This window comes from Neopelma chrysocephalum, unplaced genomic scaffold, assembly GCF_003984885.1.
Source record: "Neopelma chrysocephalum unplaced genomic scaffold, ASM398488v2 Primary Assembly neopelma1_65b, whole genome shotgun sequence".
Lineage (NCBI taxonomy): Eukaryota > Metazoa > Chordata > Aves > Passeriformes > Pipridae > Neopelma > Neopelma chrysocephalum.
Window position 1 is genome coordinate 333,121 of NW_020897723.1, and position 23,634 is coordinate 356,754.

Genomic DNA, 23,634 nt, shown 5'->3' on the forward strand with positions numbered 1-23,634 from the left:
ACATTCTTAGCTTTAATAATTTTACTCAATATTATGCAACAACATATATGCTGTTTCACTGTTTCTCCAGAATAGATATAGCAGAGATGACCATTAATCACCACATGACTACATAAATCACCACAGCTCCAAATCCACCTTTTTTAAAAGAGAGCCACAGAAAATGCTGCTGCAGCAGCAGAGAGCCAAGCACTCCTGGACCTAAAAGTGTAGTCTACTGCCAAAGCCAAGAGAGAGCCCTTCCTCCTTGCAAAGAACCACCAGCACAAACTTCTCTGAGTGTCCCAGCCACTGGTGAAGGTCAAAGTCTTGGCATGATGAGAGGGAGACTGGACTTGCAGTGGGTATAAGAAATCCCATGGCGTCTCCTGACCACCTACAGCATTGTGCTTGGTGCAGAGATGTGACCCTACACCTGCTCTGTGCCAGCATTCCTGTTTCACAGTCGGGTTTCACACTTAGCAAATGGTCAGGCCAGGGGTTTGTGTCAGACCCTCGCCAAAGGGCACATCTCTAACCCCTGGCTTGTTACCCCAGGGCAAATAAGCTGGGTAGGAGATTTCAGTAGTTCCCACGTGCTGTGCTGGACATCACTGTGCCTGACAGTTTGCAGTGCAAAGATCACCTCCACAATTTGGGACTTTTTGGAAGTTCTGGCTGATGGACCCACTGCTGGGAATGATAACCTTCACATCACCACAAGAGTCACTCAAGAGCATGTGATTTATAACTTATCTGTAAGCCCAGGCAGGAAGCAAACTATGAGATAAGCTTCTCCAGCCCATCTACTTCTCTGCTTCAATCACTGCCTGGATTTATCATCTTGAGTTAGAGGACGGATAACTTGGTGACCTTTTCAATCTTGTCTCCTTAGCTAAGGTTGCCAATCACAGCACATCCACTAACCAGAGCTCTAAGTCATACAAATCCAAAAAATCAATTTCTAATTATAAATCTGAAATTTGATTGTGCCTCAATTCCAACCAAGAGTGGCACAGAAAAGCACTTCTGAAAATATGACAGGAAGAGTACAGCTTCCCTGGGAAGTCCCACTCCATGCAACAAAGGGAGACCACCACCTCAGTGCCATCCTATCTCACAGGGCACTAAAATACCTTTCCTTTTCATGGGGTCTGGCCAGTAAGTTGACCATTAATGCTCAGCATAAAGACATGCTTTTCATGCATTTCATGAAAGCTTCCCCATAAAATTACCTTTTGTATTCATCTAGGCTCTCTTTTTGTTCTCAGAGCTTTAAGAGTGACTTTGTAACAACATTTATAATAATGCTAATATGATTATAATTTGCAAAGGGTGAGGACAATTTCCCAAACCTGCTGAGATAAATTGCATGATAAATGCCTATACAAAAGACAGACTACTTTCAAGTTTTAAAACTTCACTCAGTACTTAATCTAAATGTATTACATATCACATATACTACTTTATTATTAAAAAAAAAACTAAACCAAATCAAAACCAAAACCAAACAGACACACCCCTCCCTCAAAACAAAGCAAACAGAAAACTCCCAAAACATAGGAGTCAGCTGGTTTTGCTTCACTTGACTTTTGAGACCACAGAGTCATAAAAAAGACAGATTAGATTTTGCTATGGATTATTTTAAAAGTATGACTTTATTATTTCATTTCACAATTTTCTCTTCAAATTACCAAGGGCATCCCATTCTCAAGATATTTATGCATAATCTAATATTTACCACTGCATTTACTACAGATGTTAATATCAAATGGAAGTTGAATACTGCAAAGTTGAATGTGTCATTTTGCTATTGATTAATATGATATTGCCTAGAAATCCATGTGCTTTAATGTTCAGGATATCAAAGCAGATAAACACTGGCAATAAAGTATTTGAGGCTTATGTGGAAAAAAATAAAAACCTCAGTAAATTGACAGAAAATCACATTTGAGTGAGATGTAGACCTTTGTTTTATCTTTAGTCAATACACTTAAATCAGTGCTGCAGCTTCTGAGAGTCACAAACAGGAATGATGTTTGTCCAAAGCATACTGACTCACTGAAAAGGAGAATTGTTATAGATTATCCCATGTTTCTAAAGCTACTTTCTAAGTTTTGTTACCTCTGCTTTCATCCTTTTAATGACTTGGCAAGTTATTGGTCTTGAACTCCCTGACGGGAGGTTGTGGCCAGGTGGGGGTTGGTCTCTTCTCCCAGAGAACCAGCAGCAGGACAAGAGGGGACAGTCTTAAGCTGCACCAGGGGATGTTTAGGTTGGACATTAGGAAGAAGTTCTTTACAGAGAGAGTGATCGGACATTGGAAGGGGCTGCCCAGGGAGGTGGTGGAGTCACCATCCCTGGAGGTGTTTAGGAAGAGACTGGATGTGGCATCAGTGCCATAGTCTGACAGACAAGGTGGTGTTGGGTCAAAGATTGGACTTAATGGTCTCAGAGGTCTTTTCCAACCTCGTTGATTCTGTGATTGTGTGAAAGCAGTCTATAGTTCTAGAGGGAAGACACCTGGAAAACCAGAACAGCGCAGCTGAAAAAAAACCATTCCTGGACTACAAACACCAGCCTGCTTGTTAATTAAACCCTATAATGGAGAAAATCACCTTTTGGCTGGCCTGGCCATGCCTGTAACTTCTTCACCAGAGCTGTGGGATGCCAGCACAGGGGTGCTGTGAGCTCAGGAGGGTTGTGCAGAGCCAATCTAGTCTCTGGGTCTGTCCGTTCACATCACACCAGGCGCCGATGGAGAGGCCGGGAAAAAGCAGTAATGGGGGAGGCTGTCAGCCCGGATTACTGCCAGGGCCCTCAGCCTGACACGATCCCATCTGACATTGCCACGGGCAACCTGCCTCCATTTATAGCCAGCTGCACCATTAAATTGCTGCTGATAATTTCGGAGTAAAGAGTTTAAATGATTGAGCATTCCACTTGGAAAGAGGAGGCTTTTTGGTACGTCATTAATAATGCAGTGGTTTAGACACTTTATTGTCTTAAGAGATGTGCTTGTTTGAGGAGCACAGGGAGGGAGCTTTCCATGCATCCCTTTTAAACTGACACATCTGTCTTGGAAAAATGGAGACCCAGTGCTCTTCCCAAATGAGGTATAACCATGATTCCTCACAGAGGGAGAAGAAGATGGATGTGGTGCTGGGAGGTTCACTTTGCAAACTGTTGTGCTTTATTAACTGCAGACTGCTGTGCAATTACACCTCAAAACATTAGGAGATGTTCTCAGTGAAGTAATTCAAATTACTTAGAGAACGCTAAGTTAACAAATGCAAAATGACTGTTTACAAAGTTGGAAAAGCACCCTCGAACTTGCCTAAAATGAAAAAGAAAAAAAAAAAAAGGAACAAAAAGTTGTTGAACTCTGGACAACTTTTGAGAAACAAAAAGCACATCCTTACTTCTGAAATATAAGGGAAACATCATGGATGATACACCTAGAGGAAAGTACAGCTCTTCATGATGCAAAAGCATAGAGCATGGCATATATAATTGTCATGAATACAAGTAGACAGGAAAATTACTCTTTTCTGACAAATACAACATTTAGGCTAAGTAGAAAATGTGCAGCTCACTATGAAGCCTCATCAATAATCTTCTAAATTTCTGATGGTCACACATTTAAAAGCAACTTCTATAGAATTTCAAAAATTTCTTCTACTGCCCCCTTTTATTAGCTTGTAGAAATCCCTCAGCATGCTTTTGACTTTCCACAGAATATCATAACAATTATAGGAGAAAAGGGCAATTTGGAGAATTATGTGATATTCCTCTATGACTAACAGAAGATTTTTTCGGTTTCCCTTTAATTCTGTTTTTTTAGGGAAAAAAGTATTTAAAACTAAAAAAAGAATTCATCAGGAAAAGGGGCAAGTACAAAACCCAAGAACCAGAACAACAGCCTCGCTGTAACAATAATTTAGCAGTAGCTGCACACAACTACCACAGCAAATGCACATTCCAACTATTAAAACAATAATGAGCAAGTTTTAAAAAGCTGGTTTTGTGTCTATTCAAGCTAATTATATGCTTCTCTCTTATCCTCATCATAAGCAGCAAATCAGTTAATTTCTTCCTATTTTTCACCTCAGGCCATTAAAGCTTTCACACATAGCCCAAATCACTAAATCTTAGAGCAAATATTCACTGATCAGTTAATTTAAAAGGATCAGGCTTCTTTTTCTCTCTTACCATATCAGCTGCCAACACTGAAGAATGCTGTGAGCTGTAGATGTGATGTGTATTCTCCACGAGTGGAGAAGCCCATATAGATGATGCAAAGGAATGTAAAATGCTTATTCTTACTAAAAACTTAAATTTCAGAGGTAAATAACCTATTTTTATTGTAATCACAGACCCTGGCAGCCTAGTAAAGATGAAGGTCCCATGGAATACTGAATCATGAGAAAGATCTCATACATCTGCATATAAATAGTCGGTGAGAGGAAGGAAAGATGGGAAATGAAAGACTGTTTGGTGTCAGCCAGGGGATGAGCTGAGAGTCAGTGGCAGAAATGGGAGCACACCGTAGTCCAGTGCCTGGGAAAACACTGCAGTTCAGTCTTTGCTGCCTACAGCTTTGTGTCTTTCATGCCTGCAGTGTATGGATTCTAGAAAAAGATGAATTACCATAGTGTGGAGCTTGTAATTGCTTTCATTAGCTCTATTAGTTTACTTCCAGCACCAGATACGCAATTTTAAAGTACAGATTGTTCCAAGAAGAGAGCTTTCATTCACCAGTAGTTTGCAGAAAAGCTTTGTTTTCCACTTCACAGAAAGCTGCTGCAGGCTTACTGCAAATGTAAATATCTATTTTTGTTATCTCTGCTGGCATATGATTTGACATATGCATTTGGTGAAATGTTATCTTCTTCCCGTGCTTCTGGAAGCCGTGTCCATCCCATCTGCTTCGTTCCCAAATACTTAAATTCGCTTTGTCTTCAGCATCAACAACTCAAAATAAATAACACATATCCTTTGTCTGCTGATGTGGCTGTCAGCCATTTACTGCTTCTTACTCCATCTGTCTCCTCCCAGCTGTTCAATCCCAGCACTTCTTTCCAGCCTTGGCGTTTATCAATAGCACTTGCAGGATGAAGTGCTGACATGGAGCCCTTTCCTATGATGTGCTAAGTCTGAGGGAGAAGTACCACCCATGACTGGCAAGGATCAAGACTGGGTTATCCATGTCTAGTCCCACAGACATGGATAGATCCATGGGACTGGACAGGCTGCATCCAAGACTGGTGATTTATTTGATTCACGGCAGTGGCAAACCATCTTCGGTACAAGGCAGAGGGAACTACGAGCAGGGCAGCACTTCCCTGACAAAACTGTGGAGCACATCCTCACAGGAGCCACTGCCAAACACAGGAAGGATGAGAAAATAAGGAGGAACAGTATGGATTTACCCAGAGGAAGCTGTTCTTGCCCAGCTCAGCTCATTGCTGTGAAGTGATCCACTCTTTAAGGAGACCAGTGCATGTAGTTTCCTTTCTCATTAGCAAGGCTGTGGATAAGATCTCCCACAAACAGGCTGAGCAGGAGCCAGAGGAGCCATCTCTTCCAGTTTTCCTAATTTTTTACAACCATCAACCTTTTCATTTCACAGTAATAGGTTCATCCTGAAGTTTTAAGACTTTTTAAGAGGAAACAGAACAGTAAAAAGAGCAGATGGTTTGAGTGGCGTTGTAAATAGGTGTATTATCTAAATGTAAGGAGTCCATTTGGGATGAGGAAAAGACCTCACATCAGTCACAAAAAGAGGAAGTTTATTGTGCTAATAAGGTGCCACTCAGACCAAAAATAAAAACAAAAATAATCAAAACATCTGTTTGATTTTAAACACAAGTCTTTTGGGAATAACACAATGAAATGCCACTAAAAATTATATGCCTTTTCAGCTTTCAATAGGAAAATAGAACTTCAAGAGCACATAAAAAAGTGGAGCAGTTTTAAGATTTTACAGACACTTGCATGTAGGTGGTGGTGGGACAGATACATGGTTTCTAGTCCAATGTTTCTCCACCCGTGATCCACAAAATATCAGAAAAGGCTATATAACACAGTTGTAAAAACAAATAAAACCAGGCATATTCCTCTCCACATACAAAAATGCTATGGAATTAAATGTGGGAAAAGAAATATAAAGCCTATGTATATAAGGTAATGTTTCATCTGATTGTAAATGGAAAGTGTTATAGCAGTGTTGCTTGAGTTAATTCATTCTCTCTTTTTTTTTCACCAGATGTTTTTGTGTGCTTGTTAAGACAAATGTAAACCATCAAAGGGAGCTGGGTCAATTAACATATTGCTTAAAAAGCAGTTTAAATGCTTTTAGTGCTTTGTCCTCTACTCAGAAATATAAGAAATAAATGTATACCCTAAAGATCTTCCTGAAGGGGAATGGGAATGCAGGCATGATAGAATTCTGAGTGTCTAGGGAAGAGAAATTTCAGCTTGAAAAACTGAAATCTGACCCTTACTGCAGACAGTGAAGGCTCAATTGGTGCTTGAAAAAGCAGGAGAAATTATGTGATACTACCCAGAGCACTTCCGAAACAGCTTCAGATACAGGTTCTGGATAAAAGCAACAGACAGGGAACAGAGGGCATAATTTTTAAAAGAATTGAGCATCCAGAATTCTTAGCAATTCCAAATTCTTGGAAATGCATTATGCAGTCCATCCAGAACACTCAAAAGCCTTCATTTGGTATTTCTATACAAACGGGACCAAACAGATTGTGTGCCCAGGAGACATTGGCCAGTGAGTAGTAAAATATACTGATGTGGAGGTTTGAGGAGTAACAGTGCTCTGCATGAGTGAGAGCAAACTGGAAGGGTCAAGCCATCAGCAACTTTGCAATGGAAAACTGACATTTTCTCTACTTGTTACTGAGCTCTGAAATTTTGATAAAAAGACTTGAAAGGAACTAAAAAAAAATCCAAGTCAGTGATTAAAGTGACCTACTTGATATCGTTTACTCAAGGCCAAATTTTGCATGCATTATGCTTCCCAGTTAAATGGTACATTTGCATGTATCTATTTTTGATAGTTCTCCTTCCAAAAGAGTTGAAGAAAATTAATAACTCCAGACAAACTCACTTCAAGCATTACAAGCTTCAGGGCTAGGAAAGGATTGAGAGAAGATGCTTCCACTTCTGACAGAAGGCTCCTAAAAGGATACTACCATCCTTAGCTTTGAAAGGGATAATGTTGCAGAGCAAGTAAGGAGGAGGTTGGGTTTTTTTCATTAGTGGTGATATCAAAATAATAAAATTTCAGTCTCAGTACTGATAATTCTCAATTTTTTTTGGCAAAATGGGACAATTCAATATTTCATATTGTGTTAACTTTCTTTACAATTTTAAAAATATGGAAAATAACATTTTAGAACAAAATGGCGCTTTTTTTTCTGAATTACTTTTGAAATTTGCAGGTTTTGTACAAATTCTGGTTTTGTGGAAGCTCCCAGAGAAATTCAAGCCAGATTAAAACCATTTTATCCTGTTGCCTACAATTTTACTTTGTGAAAGACAGGATTCTGTTAGCACTGGATGTTCAAGAGCCTTTATTTAAGATGCTCCAGCCTGCTCTGCACACCTTCCAGCTATTATTCTAGGAATCCATGTGTATCCCACAGTCCAAGTGGATATTCCTAATGCCACTGGAGATGCTCTGTGAGGGCAAACAGATCCAGACTTCAATGTTTGGGGGTTGGGGAGTAATTGTTCCATTTTATAAGCCTAGGGCTATAATTATTAATGCTTAGACTATTCTAGATAACAGATGAATAGTTTTATATTAGGCTATTATCAATAACTAATCTTCATCTTTTCAGGGAAAATCCCTGAGCTTTGGACATCTCTGCTTATATAATCTCTTCAAATATTTATTCAGAAATAAATAGGTTTTACATATCCCTACAGTGTCAATCCAAATATAACTTTGATTGACATACATACTTCAGCAAATTATACTGAGTTGAGCAGAATACTACAATTACTCAGTTTTATTTGCTAATCACCACCCTATATTTATTGAAGTGGTTAGAAAGATTGTGTCACTTGATCTCTTGCCTTTACAAAAATTACTTTGAAACACTGCCTTTGACTTCTTCAGTTATTTTTGCTGCACATCACCAGGCTGGCCCCTTTGTTCATGGAAGAATGACAAGCTGCAATTATTGGTGTTTTTCTCTAAGGGCAAAACAGTGACCCTGGTAACAGTAAATGCCCTGAGCCTTCCCCCACTAGAGGCATTTTGGGGCTGTGCCCGAGGCCAGCTCTGAAGCAGAGCTCTCACTTTTGGCCATCCCTGGGGGCTTTGAGAAGGGCTAGGAGAAGGTTGGGGTCTTGCCACCCTAAAGAGAGCTCTGCCAGGCTGCCTCCTTTGCCCTGGGACACTTTTTGAGCTGAGGCTCCTGCCCTCAGGGCAAAACCAGCTGCAAGTAGCCTTGTCTGCATCAGTAAAACTGTTTCTATCCACAAATGCCAGTCAGCATCAATATGGAATCACCAAGCAGGATGCAAGATATCTTTTCTCTTCAGAAATCTTTAATTCTTCACACCTAGGAGAAAGAAATATCTCCACCATTTTCACCCACCTGTACATACTCTAAAGGCCAGGAAAAAAACTATAAAGTCTGATAGTACAGGACACTTCACTCAGTTGTGATCCAGGTATGCATTAAAAACTTTTATCATCTCTCACTACTTTGTGTTGGAATAAAATATTCCAGCAGCATATCAATAGATAATGAATGGAGCTGACTTGTTTCCTCCAGAGTAAAATAATTTCTGAGTCATGGTTGATCTACTTGATTTACTGATTTTAAGGCACTTTGAGCACCTGGACTTTGCCATGATGTATATACATAGTAAAAGGAAGAGTCCATTGTTCTGAAATGTAAAGAAGCTAATGGAAAAATAGATATATAGGAAACACTTCATCAGGAGGACCACAGTAGGGATATAATTATCAAAACTCTTAGTCACACATATCTCTTTGCTCTAGACATTTCCAAAAATTCTGTGGAATATTTCACTTGCCAAAGCTGCAAAGCAACAAGAACAGATATGAGAGATTGTGTTCTAGGCATAGAGTGACCTTTTCAAAAGGGGAAGCATATGTCCTCAAATCCAAGTTGTCTCGTCTTGCTGAAATTCCACTTTCAAGTCAGCTCACAGGATGAATTATGTCTTCTGGTAAAATAGGAAACAGAAGTCTGACAGCTGACTGCAATCTTAAATTTCATGGAAAATAGCAGAGCACACTCATGGCCCAGGGTATCTTCAGCTTACAGCAAAACCCTTTTGTTGCAGGACTAAGACTTGCCCAGAAGAAAAAAATATCACAGGTTCATTTTCATACAAAATAAATGGAGTGGCTTGGAAACATATGAAAAGTCCTAATTGATACATTCAAAACACTTTTGGCCACAAATATTACTGAAATGTAAAGCCTGCTAGATACTCTTTTCTTGGAGAAAGGCTCTTTTCATCTTTCCATCCATCCATCCATCAGCCAATTTGCATTCCTAAAATATCATCGTGACACCAACGTGCTGCAGAATCATTAAACAACCATCAATTTCCTCCCATTTAGGTTCCCCAGTTAAGAAAAGCTTTGGGAACAGGGAAAAGAAAATAATCTCATTACCTCATCCAGAATTCCAAATGTGACCTTTAATAAGAAGTTTCCTTTATTTGGTCCAACATGCTGTTTCTAAATCACACACTGGAAGATTCATTCGTTGGGATGAAGGTTTCACCTGCCCTCTGAGAGCTGTGAACCAGGGTACTAAAGAATTGTACCACTTGGAGAGACACATTCCTGCAGGGCATCAGTCCTTTTCCTATCCAGCCTCTTAAGCCCTTCTTTCAGCTGTTAGGAATGAAGTTTTCTACTTGGTTTTATTACTTTTCCATCACGTTAATAATTTCTGCTATTTTTACAATTATGCAAAAGGTGTAGTATTTAGGGAATTCCAGGGTGGGCAGAGAGAAAATGAAAAGACTTGCAAAATTAGAGACCTAGAGTTTCAGAAGCTGCTCTTCTAAACCTGTGAGTTGTTCATTAGTTCTGAAAGGGAAATTAAAAGGAAGAGGGAAGGGGTGTCGAACTCTGTGGTTCTGCACAATGCCAAGTGGGATGTACCCAAGCCTTTTTCTGGTCTCAGGAAGTCAAAATGTAGAAGGAAAAGCAATGAACAGCCTGCCTGTCTTTGTTGTGTCCTACTGTGTGTGTCAGGTCAGTAGAGTCAATTTAATGTTATTATACTTGGTGGGAAAAACTAGGAATGGATAGTGGCTTTCCCACTGCTAGCAGGATTTCCTAAAGATTTAGGCTTAAAAATATAACATAATTTAGCAAAAGTAGCATTTCTGATTTTCGCCTTTGCCTCCTTCCTGGCAAATATTTACAACTCAGACACCACTTCCCACTGGAGGAGGTTCCTCTCAGAGCCAGGCACCAAATTCCTGCTCCCTTTACATTACACCATTACTGGATGTCACTTTTTCCTTATCTCAAGGATTGCCTTTACAAAAAGACACTGCTGGAGAACTTAAAGGCTCCAGAAAGGGATAGTGAAAGCCACTGATAAATTTCCCACAAAACAACATTTTTTACCTCCTGCTGTGACCACAAAGGGGCAGATTGAGCTTCCATCAGCATGGAGCATCTTGGTGTCTCACCTACAGATTGTGCTCCAGCAAAGGAAACCCGAGGCCAAAAGGAAGGAGAGTGGAAGTGGCAAATGTGAAAAAGGAGCAAACACCTCCATTATCTGAAAAAGAAAGGTGAGAACACTGAACACCTAACAAAATTAAGGGTGAGGAGAAATGGAACATAGAGGGTAAACTCTGCAGTCAAACAAACAAATGAAATGCTGAAGGGCACTTCCACACAGGAAAAGACAGAGGAAGAAAGATCTGCTTTCATGGTGTAGAAACCCTATCACCATAACATCAAGAATTTATTCCTACTGGCACATGTGCAATTAAGAGAAAATACCTGTGCTTACATCCTGTTCTAAGCTTTATTAGAAGATCTAATAGACTATATTTCTTTCCTATAACCTTATTACAAACAATAACAGGCAAATAACAAAAGTCATTTGCTTATCTTGTGGCTTATAATCATATGGAAGTTATTGCCCACTTATTTTTGCACCCTAGAACGACATACATGTGGGTCTTTAAATACTAACAAGTCATCAAGCACAGGCACAAAGTCACTCTTGCACAGGACATTTTAATTTTAGGCAGCTTGCTTCGATAATTTTTCTTCAACACAAAATTAGCTAAAGTGACCTTAACTGGGCTGATGTTAATCCCTTTGTGCAGAAAAACCTGTACATAAGGGAAACATAGTTTAATATTTACAAGTACTCCAAAGAAGACAAAAATGACCTTTCTTAATTAAATGTCATGACACGAAGGCTAATATTGGGATAGAATATTCATCTAAATAAAGTTAAGATCCACATGTCTCTGGTAGAGTTAAATATTCCAGGCTCAATTCTCTGACTTGACACCAGTGGAAAAACAGGACTTGCTCTTTTGAGATAAATGGAATTACCTTGTTTTATATCAGCAAATCCTGCACAAACCCAAGCTCTCTGATCCTAGACTTGCTGGGATAAGTACATTTAAAGAATTTATAAAGTTCTGTGGGGGGAAAAAAGTATTTTCGCAGACTTGTACTCAGTAGGAGATGCAGCTCTATATTAACTTTCACTCAGGAATGCTTCATTATCCAGGATTATAAATTCATTTGACATAATGGAAGGACAGGATAAATTATTCAAAAAAGATGTAAATAGTTTATGTGCCATTAGTAAATTCTCAAGGACAGGGAGATTTGAAATATTTTGTGGCATAAGGTTAATTACCTATCTGATGTGAATTCATACATAGATATTCTCATTTTGAAGAACGATTATGCTTTTAAAACACACACAGAACGTTATGGTCTGCTTATTTCATTGTCTTAATCAAAACTTAGTACAGATAAGACAATATACATTTCTTTGGTTATTCCTCCTGCTGATAACTTTCAGGGTAAGCTGTGATTTCATTTGTTTCGGTCATGTTGCAACATTTTTAGTATTTACACTAGATTTTCTCCTTTTAAATTTGTGGGTTTGTTGCAAATGAGGGAAGATACAGCATGAAGGTACACATTTTAAAGGCAAAAGAGAAACTTAGAAAATTCAGAGGATGTTCAGGACATGCAAATGGGGAAAAAAGTTTCACATGAAAACTTCTTTTAAACCTTTTCACTGCAGTATGCTTAACTGGCTCATTCTCTTAATTTAGGTCTACAGTAAGGATAAAATGCAAATGAAAGGACTGATAATTCATCTCATTCTGTAATTTGCTTAAGCAATGCTTAAGAAAAGGGATAAGACCTGTTTCAGTCATAGTGTTAGACCAAACAGATGCTTGAGTGCTGTTCTGGAGCAGCCCTGGTGCACCCAGGTGGCACCCTGGTGACCACTGTCCTTGCTGCCACCTGGAGCAGACCCACCCACCCTGCCCATCCCATCCTTTGCACAGAGAGAGGAACACACATCAATTTTGTTGTACAAAGCACAAAGGAGTATGGAAGGAAAAAGCCAATCAATACTGTCAGCTGAAGGAGTGCTCTCCTATCGACATCACTGAGTTATAAGGCAAACATTCATGTTGGTTTTCTCCTGATTTTAGCCTGTAAGAAGAGAACAAGTGAGCCTTTGGGGTGTTGTACAGCCAGAAAGCAGGCACTGTGTGAACAGGAGAGGAGCACAAGGAGGCATAAATGCTAGACTCTCTTCTCTATAATTAAGAGATCTGACCCATTAGCTATAGCTTCCTAGTCCTTTCCAGCATAAATAAAATAGCTATGGGACAAAATATAAAAAGACAAAAAAGTATTCCTAGTATTTAGAAAAGACACCAGTCACTGCTATTTTGTAAGTATAAGCATTTCATTTTTTATGGACTGCATTTATGGACTTCTTAACTGACTAGTAGTCCTCTCAACCTCATGCATGGAATAGCTCAAAGAAGCAGGGTCACAGAACTTCAAAATATACCTTAAAACATAAACGTGTATTTCTGACACTACTCAAACTCTGACATAAAACTAAATTTAGAAAAACTATTATTGCTATATTACATGATCTATAGTAAGGCTGGATATAAATTCTGAACCAAAAATCACTTCACCCTTTAACAATTACTTTATCTACTGTGACTAATGCTGATTATTTTCCCAATGCTTACATTTTGTTACATTTTTACAGGATTTCTGTTCAACACTATTGAAGGCTGTCCCAAATTGGTTCAATACTCTTAATTAATATTTGTGTTTCCAAGACGTTCTAGTGTAATTACAGGAACATTAATCTGTCAGCAGTAATTTCAGAAAGGTTCACAGACTTTCTGCTCTCAGTGCACTTAATAGGGCCACTCTGCCAGAAGAAGCCAGTGGGAGAGAAGGGCTCTTGTCTCCTCTCTGACAGAATGTTCCTGCCAAGCCAGTAGAATGGTAAAGGAGAATAAACAGCTTATTCAATCAATTTTCAGTGACAGGATGCAGGCCTGGTCCAAACTCCCCCAGATCAATAGAAAAATCAACTTTCCCCAGGCTCAGAGCCACCAAGAGCTGCTGGGCTTGCTTGCAATGCTGAAACCAGAAGGAATCAGCCCAACAGAGCTTGGGTCGATCCCTCAGAAGGAGAAGGCCTGGCCCCCGGTTCCACTGAACTCTCGAGGCAACAAGGCTCAGCTTTTTTGCATTTTCCCAGAAACCAAGCAAAAAGCTGTGGAAGAAGGAATATTCCTCTGCTGTAGAAACTCCTTTAAAGGTGGATTCCATATTTGAATGTCTAATTAATATCCACCCAAACATGGGATCAAGATCTATCCTGTGAACAGTGAGTTACCGCTGATATCTACCTCTAGAGTCTGATACTTGAGGCAAGTGATACCCAACCCATAGGCTTAGCAGGTGTCAGGGTTGATTAGGTTGACCCTTTTTTACTTGTCTAAACCCCTGAGTATCATTACTGTTTTTAATACAGCTGTTTGTGTAACAAGCTGCCATCCCAACAGGGTAACAGGGACAAGGTCTGACCTACTGAAACACATGGCATCTTTCTTCTCTGCTAATTTAAAGTAGGATAAGGACTGAAATCATCTGCTCAGAAAAACACCCTGAACCTTTAAAGGGGGGCAATGGCTGTCTGCCAGCTTGTATCAAAGTAATATACTATTGCCAGGTTCAAGCATGTTCACTAAGTTGTGGCCTGTCACCTTCTACTACCACTCTGGAATGTCTGCTTTAATTCCAGCTTGTCCCTGGCAGGACTGACTGATGTCCAACCACCAACTGAGTCTTGTGCCCCAGATAAGGGGGATTCCTTGTGCCACAGGCTTGTCTGGCACAGACCAGTGCAGCCCTGTTGACTCAGCTGCATTGTCTTCTAAAGAACTACACTAATTTATACCAGTTGAGGCTCTGACCTTTTAATTTTGAGACCAGTTTAGTTAGCATCAGTGAATAGGTTATCTCCTTAATTTAAATCATTGCTGCATATGAAATTACTCAGTATAACGTGATGGCTGAATAAAATTAATGAAAAATTTGTCTCGCTAAGGGCTTGCACAAAGTTGAACTTTCCAACATTAATCTTAGTAAATTAAGACGTAGGAAAATGTGCTTTGTTAGCAGAGGAAGATTTGTGTCACGAAGCGAGCACTGAAGGAATTCAGACTCGCTGTTTAGACTGGATAATGAATCAATGAATTATGTTCATGTTACGGACCCTCATCTCGGGTCTGAGCATGTAAATTTGTGGGACTGTAGGGAGCAGCACAGGTAAATTCACAGAGCTACGGCCTCTTTGGCCAACACAGGATGCTGACCCCACACTTGCAGGAGAGGGGGTGCTGTAAACCCCACGTCTGCAAGAAGAGGTGTGCAAATACCATGCAAGGGGAGCTGGAGCTGTGCAGGATTAGTTACAGGTGGGTGTTGAAGAATTCATCATTATTTTCTAAACCCCAACAGCAGACAAAATGTTACCTCTTGTATTACTGACACTGAATAATTTGTTCACTTATTTCCTGTTAATTATGTGCCACTAATAAGTCACTAAAGCACTTTGATCCTAATTTGATGTAAGCTGTGTGAGCTGAGCAGGTTTTCCCCATGATGTGACACAGCACCAGGCAGGTGGCTCGTGTAACCTGGGGTGCCCCGTGCAGCACATCCCCCCTTTTCCTATGGCAGCTCCATGCTGGGTGTCAGAAAACAAACACACTGACACATGGGCCTGAGGGAACTTCATCTCAGGCAAAATTATCTCTGTGGGAGGCAATAACTCATAATTTGTGGAAGTTTCAACATGGTGCTCTGAGCTACTAGACAGCGTGGAGGCCAGGCTGGTACCTACTCCTTCGTCTTCCTTCATCCCATTAAAGATTATCTGGACCACTGCAATCACCTGAATTTATGGCATGCTCATTGAGGGAGGAGCAGAGTTGCATCCTTCCCTCTCATTGCCCCCTGGCACAGTTGAACTAGACTGCAAAAACCTTGCCTATCCACTCCCCAAATAGAATAATTTTGATTCACAAATACATTACGTGCAAATATAAGTCTTCCCTAGGAGGATGCCTGTTCTGCAGCCATTTTGCTATAAATTATAAAGTGAGATCTGTATGACCTCATGCATCAAAGCCAGGACCACATTTTTTCTGCTGTTGTAATTCATCAATCCAGGATGCTTCCAAGGATTCATCACATGCTCATTCATATTCTATTAGACAGCCTTTGCATTCACATCTGCTGCCACCATGCCCAAATGTGAAACAATTTCTAAACCAAAGGGTCCATACAACACACTGGGAGATTTTCAGCAAAGTGCCTGGCTAGAGACACATGATAATGATTTTTAAACAACAGGTTACATATAATTTTATTACAACTTCAGTGCCCTAAAAGTCTACTTATAAGGGAGAGAAATTTCTTTGTAAATCGGAAGAGTTTAGGAGAACGTGGTCCCTTGAAAATTTAACAAGGTTCATTGGTTATAATTTAATGCCTGGCTGATACCACTGTTACAAACATGAAAATAAAAATAAAAACAATTTGAGAGTGAAAACAGACAGCTCTCCTTTCTATGTGGCAGAGTCCAGTAGCATAAAAGAGGTGGTTTTAGGAGCTACTTCTAAACAAGAGTGAGTGCCTTTCCTAAAGCTTTACTTCTGCAGTGAGTCATCAGACAGGGCACCAAAATGTCTTGGTGTAAATGAACCCCTGGAGTTCAGGACCTTGAATCCTTTAGTCTGGTTGCTCCACAGCCTATGCCTGAAGCAAGTGTGGTTCAAAGGGTGGTTTTCCAGGAACAAACTCAAAGGGAAGCTGCTCTGACACCTGACCTGTGGCATCCTGCTGTCCATTTCTAAACCCTCAATTACAAATATTTAGCCTGGAAAGCTCAGTCCCTGCCTTCCCTCTGAACAAAAGGTAGCAGCACAGAATAACAGAACAATACAACCTCAACCCAAAATTTGACTGCACAACCACTGACCTTCAACAAATTTGTGGAAATTCATGGTTTATCTGTAAAAGACTCAGGGATGTGAATTGAAGTAGGAATTGGTCATCCCATACTTTCATTAGAAAAGAGGTCAGATTAATGCGAATAATATTTTAACTATGAGAGGTAGAAAGCATAAGAATTAGAAATAAGCCTTATTTGCTATTTGTCTAACTCGGTGTCCAGTTTTCATGCAGCACAACCACAAAAAGCAATGACCTTTGTGCACACCTACACTCTGCTCTGTGTGCAGGCATCCCCACCTCTGCCCTGAATAAACACTTCTCATTTCTCCCTGTCCAAATGCATAAAGCTGGGAATTGCATCCAGATGTCGGGAACACAGAGAGGGGGCTGCAGCTTCTAAGAAACCCATTCCCCATCCCTTCTCTGTCAAATGTTCCATTTAAATGCAAAGTGGGTTTGTGGAAGTTACTACTGGTCTCCTTCTCCTCTCTCCTTGCCACCACAAGAGCTCTGCAGAGAGCTGGACTGCACGTACCTCTGTCTCTCACTTCTCTGACTGCCTGGGTCCTCAGCCTCAGGAGGCTTGAGGAATGGCAGGAATAATATGATGTGACCTCCAATACAAGATTCAGGTCCAACAGAAGGGCTTGTAAACACAAGCTTTTCTCTTCTGAACAAACTTCAGCTTACTATTTCCTTCTTAGTAAGAGGCAGAGACCGTGAATTTAAAAAGTTTGTTACATAAGGCTGATGATTTTCTTCATCACAGAAGCATTTCACAGCTGTATCCCACATCACCACATGTAATGAAGGAGCAAGGAGACCCTCTGCATAATTTCAAGATCCTTTCCTGTTTAAGATAGATGGGTTTGTGCTGCAGGAATCTTAAAATGTATTTATTCTAGTCTACATAAAGCTTTAAATCTTTTTAAACAAGTTTAAGTCAGAACTCATCAGGAACTGTTATGCTTTATGAATGTGCAAAAGTCAGTGAACTATCAAATTATGGAATAAAATGTTCCTTATTTGTGTCCTAGAAGTGGTTCCTTAAAAAAAATATTCCCAGGTTTTCCTTGAAAATTACAAGTTTCAAGGACTGTCAACGTATAAAGCATAGACAGGCTATAAATTATTCCTTTTTAAATGTGAATTTTATAGTGCACCAATTAAAATTATCTAAACATTTAATAATAGATTGCATGTGACACTACAGGTTAAAGATCCCAATCTGCTTGTTTACTCCCACCACTGTTGTGGGATTATCAATCCTTTTTCTAATTAAGAAAAAATAGTAATCAATAGTGTAATTCTTCTGATCTGTTGGAAAATAATAATGAGCAAGAGTTGCTTTTTTCATGCATGCATGACCTTTTAGATGCATGAATTAATAAAAACTTGTGGCAGTGTAATGTTCATATATTGATGATTTTATTTTTTTTAATTTAAGGATTTTTTTTCTTCTTGCTTTTACACCAGGGCTAATTTCTGGGAAAATGTCTTAGTTTTCTTCATTGGAATAATGAATGTGCCAGAGCAGCTTGTATTACTTGCATTCAGAGTAAAACTTGCATACTGCAGAACAGATGGGTATTGTGAACTGTTATGATGGCAGAGGAGTAGGTTTTAAATAATACATGGAGAATTTTTCTATCTCATTAAGTTTCCAGTTTCTTTAAGAAACACTTTTAAAATACAAGCAAAATATTCTTGGTGGAAGCTGTTCTTATTTTGTGTAACTAGATGTCTTTAGATGTTATGAGGAGAAATATTGGTATCAGAACAAAGGCATCACAGCTTTAGCTCTGATTTACAGTTTTAGTGCACAGTTGTACAGCAAGTGTACACAGTTCCTGGTGCTTCCTCAAAATTGCCAGGGTCAAACACAAATGTAAAGGAACAAATGAAAAGGAAGGTGATAAAAATACCTTCCTTTCTTCCCCCCAATTTCCTAGAATGCTTTCAAAAGGCTCCCACCTCCCCCAAAGGTAGCTTTTTTCATCTCTTCTTCTAGTCCTTCTATATTCTCAATTTTTTGTTCAGCTTTTCACCTATTGTTTCGGTTTTGAGTGCATAGATCATTTAGTAATCAGAAACCCTGTCTGTTTGCATGTTTTCTGAATTCTATTAAGAGAGAAATTGGTAAGTACAGAAACATCTTATAAGTTTCATTCACAGGCTGCACAAGCAGTAGATTATTTAGCACAATTCTGAACAAAGAAAGAGAAAAGGGCTAAAGGGGAAAAAAATGTAATTATTTAAATTTTCACTTAGAATGCTTACTTTCTATTAAATGGATAGTTTCTGAGTCCAATAGTTTTGCTAATATTCAGAACATAGATTTACACCAATCACAATAATGAAGAAGAGATGCCAGTTGTCAGAATTCATTTTCCCTTTGAATAAACTGAGCTGGAATGCAATTTAAATGAGATGAGCCAGAGCAGCAGACCAGCACATAAGGACTGTGGCCCAGTATACAAAGCAAACATTACGAATCTGAGCAGTGAGAACACATTCATTTATCAAGACATCTATTAGGGGGGAGGGGAGGCTGAAAGCTTGCAGGATACAAATGCACCATCAGGATGGTCAGCCTGGTCTGCCATTGCACATTCCCAAAAATATGCAAGCTTTTATTAGAACAAGAGCAAGTTCTGCCTTTTGTGCCACCTGAGCTTCCCTTGCTGTAAATCTGCACTGGCTCAAACAAAAGATTGTTGTATCTGGTTTGAGAGTGCTGTTAAGAGAAAAGATTTCACTTCGGGCAGTTTAAGGCATCACTTGCTCTGCGATATCTGCCCACAACTTGAAGACTTCTTTTCTCTTGTAAATGAAAGCATGTGCCTTGAATTCATCTGCCCACTTTGAGACTGTTTTAAACCCAGGCATTGGCAGGAGGGGATGAGGTGAGGCACAGTCCCCCGGAGAGGAGTCCCTGCAGAGGGCCCTGTGTCAGCCACAGCCAGGGGGTTTTGCCCCTTCTCTGGCCCATCAGGCTTCAAGTCTATTGTCAGACTCTCTAACTGGCCCTACATCTACACAACACGGTGTTTCCTTCACCAGATTTCTGGTACTGCTTGCCCCTGCCTTCCAGTAGCAATCCCATAGCTTTAAATTCTATTCCAGAAGTCAATTGAGACCATATGAGACTGTATACATGTGAAATGATATCTAATGATAATTTAAAAAAAAAATACAACTCTAATTCAGCCAAAACCAGGACAAGCTCTATATACTAAAGGCACATGAAACCTTTCTATAGACAGCCTAAATCCCCACACAGCTTTGAACTACAAGCTGAACAATGCGAAATTAAATATTCACTCTTCCTAAGAATTTGTGAGATAAAAAAACTGTAATCACCTCTCGGGCCATTAACTGCTGCTCAAAAATTGTCTCATTTCCATAGGAAACACTAGAAATGTTCTGGCTCAGAACTCAGTAATCTGATTGGATTTTTTGTTTGTTTGTTTGTTTTTTTAAAATATGCCTACCATTATATCCCCAGTTTAACTTCCAGAGTTTCCTGATTCTGAAATATTTATGAGCTGACTCAGGTGACACTGGTTTACTGTTTCAGGGTGAACACAAGTATCAGCAGTTTTGTTGCACAGTGGTTAGTTCTGCTTAGTCTTCACAGCTCCTTAGCAAGTTTCAGTTGTTTCTGCATTACCTGTTTCTACAGAGGACCCTTCTCTTGGCACTAACAAGTGAGCTGATGTTTTCTCTAAAATTCCTCGGCAATATTTCCCTCTCAAAACAATTATCCAGTGCATCTCACAAAAAACTCAGCACTCAGGTACACAGTCACATTTGAAAGGCGAGATAGGGGACAAGACATAAAGGTAATTTGAAGCTCACACCTTGCAACCTCCCTGGCTTTTGTTGGGTTTTTCTTTTTAGGGTCAGTGATGACAGTAAAAAGGATTAGTTATAGCAGTTAGTGCAGCTGATAGAGTTTGGCTACATATGAAGGGCTGTGGCACGTGGCCACTGCTTTTGGCAACACATGGATTATAGAATTGTGCATTCAACTCTTTCCTACTCGTGTTAGTATTCTGCCAAGTCTCTCAGGGCTTATTCGTGCTTTTCAATAGCATCTGTACCTCCTACTTCCCATTAAAATATACTAAATCGAAATGCAATGAGATGTTCTCAATGTTTCCTAGTTTAGTCAAGAGCTTGGTTGAGTTTGATTAAAGTTCTTAAGCAATTTTAATTTGAGGGGGGGAAATGAGGGAATGCAGGAATAGTCATAATAGAATTATATACTCAATTAACACTTAAAAATGATCTATGGGGCACGATGGCTTTCAGCCATGGTGAAGTCAGTACACAGATCAAATATAGGCACAGTCAAGTGGGAACTGGCACTTGCAGAGAAGAGTGGAAAGGAGTAATGTGACTGTGGAAGCAGTGGAAGAGAACAAGAGACACCTAATGAGGGAAGGAGCTGCCCTCCCTCTCCTCTTCTGCCTCTGGTGCCCTTTGCATGTACTTCCTTCTCCAGGTGCCCCATCCCAACCTCCCTGTGTGAGCCCCTCCTCTTAAGGAAGAGATACTTAAAAAGTGAAGGGAACCAAGACAGATGAAACAGCACAGGGACAGAGTCTGACTGCATCCATGTGGAAAAAGATTGGAGTGGGAACCATGGGATGAAACACAAGTAGGCTGACTTGGCTGATGGGCCAAGAAAAGGAGAAAAAGCAACACAAACCCCACAACCTTTTGTTACAGTATGGTCAAACCTCCATTTTCCATGTTCTCCTACACTTTTCCAGTGAAAGCTGAGTAGGTAACAGCCCTCAGAGGGAACTGTTCTCGACACAGGTCTTTCCTTCTTTCTGAAAGTGCTCACTGATTTTTCTTCATGCAAAGGACTAAAAGCCAACTAAGAAGCATTGCCATTCCCCTCCCTCCCCACCACCTTCCCCAAGAGTAATTTTAGTGGAGCTTTGATTGATGTCAGATGAAATTAACTGGAAACATTTAATGTGTTTAACATGTAAAGGCTTAGGGCTCTATTCACTCGGAGTTAGAGACTTTCTGTGCTTCATAAACTCAGAGGACACTGAAGCCTGAATTTCAGCTCTGCAGCCAGATGACTTATTAAACAGCACCTTGACTCCTGCCATCGCTGCTGCTTTTCACTTCATTATTAATAGGAGGACGACTTGGACTGATGGCAGCAAGAATGGAATTGAAAGTCCTATGGCAGAGATGCTGTTAATTTTAGTATTGTGTCCATCATTAAGCACTAGATTAAATCAAGCTGTATTTCCCTCAGCAGCTGTTGAAAATCCTCATTTAACCAAGTGAAAAGGAATATTGTGCTTCAAATGGAGGGATGTATGAGGTCCCTCCTAACAAACAGCTTAGAGGGAAGGGATCTGAATAGACAGGGAGGTTTCATGAAGCATATACTCAAGAGTATGTCCTCAGGTTTCTTAAAACTAGAAAAGTCTTCAGTTATTTAAAGTACGAAAAGTTGAATAATTTTTTTCTCCCTTCTCATATTTGTAGCAGTATCCTGGAGAGGAGAGGTTTGTTTCTAAGTCAACAAGTAGTTACATCAAGTTAGAAAGAAACTACATTTCTTTCTTAACACATACTTGCTTTTTGACCATCTATCAAAGGTAGATTAACCCTGATAAGGGATAAATATGAGAGGCTCCAGGACTTCTGAGGGATGTCTTGGTCAACCACAGCTGATAAATGGGAAGGTCTCTGTGAGTGTGCAAGGCAGTGTCTGGTCAGGGAATACTCACTTCAAGAGTATTTACTTCTTGCAACTGCTTTTCTACTCTATTTCCATTCAGTATTACTTTACTGACATGTAAGCAAGTCTATCAATAGTAGAACTTTTTTCCTAAGTGACAAAGAGCCTTTGAAAGGTCTACCTGTACAAATACCAGACATCATCCTTTCTACTCTCTATGCTTTGCCATCTCTAAATACACTTGTTTGTGTCACACATTACTCTGTGATTATTTACCACCTTACCTTTAGCCCACAATTGATACGCCAAGCTCAGAGCAGTTGGGTTTTTAAAGGTCATGCTTCAATGAGACAACTGTACTCTGCTACTTAGTTATGTCTCAAAAAGCTTGTCAGTGATTCTTCAAAATCCAGCAATCATGACTTCAGCAGCACATTTGCTACAGCCATGACACTAATGGAGCAGTTGCCACAGAGCAAGGGCATCACTGTTGCTGTGCCTTAATGCAGATTAGTGGCTTTCTGAGCCATTTTCCCCCTCATAAGAATTCAATAAGAGTTCTGCAAGACATTCTTAGCATTATTACATGCTTTAAGTAGTAAACTCACCTCCTCCATTCTGCCAGAAGAGACTTCTCATTGTCATAGTTCCCTTTAACATCTCATTTTCTCCCAGAATGCAACAAGAGTTGAGTTTCAGTTGCCTTGCTCTGAAGTTATCAGCAAGTGGTGAAAAGGCTGAAATAAGCCAGACTTTTCTTGCTCATGAAGGATTAAGTCACTTGATGAAACTCTGCAGACACATTTATCTCTGGAAGTGTCAGAGAGAAAGTAAGAATTCAGTTTGAAGCAGAGATCCAGTTGAGATGCGGTCACAGACCACGTAAGCATTGTAAGTCAATGTGAAACAAAAGAAGTCCTTAAACTACCATGGTGAGCTTATATATGAATTACATATATTGCATTATGAATAGGTCACAAATTATAAAAATTTCTCAAAAGTAGGGCCTTCCACTAACTTGATTTAAATCTTCAGCTCTCCAGAAGATGAAGATGAAGCTGGAACATTAAGAGCAGCAGGGACTTATTTAGTGTACTGAGACTTTAAAACAACACAGGAATTTTGGTTTTGTCCTTCTGCAACAGCATGTGTATCACATATGCTTTCTGGTGAAAATATATATCTATATTTCTGGTGAAAGCTAATAGTTCTTTCTCAAGACAGCTGTGAGATACCTTGGTTGTATTTTATAATTGCAGATGAAAAACCTTGAAAGGTTAATCAATCAGCAACCCTTTTCTAGGCTGTGTGTGAGGCTGGGGAAAAACGGAACCAGTTGTGCTGTCTTTGAGAT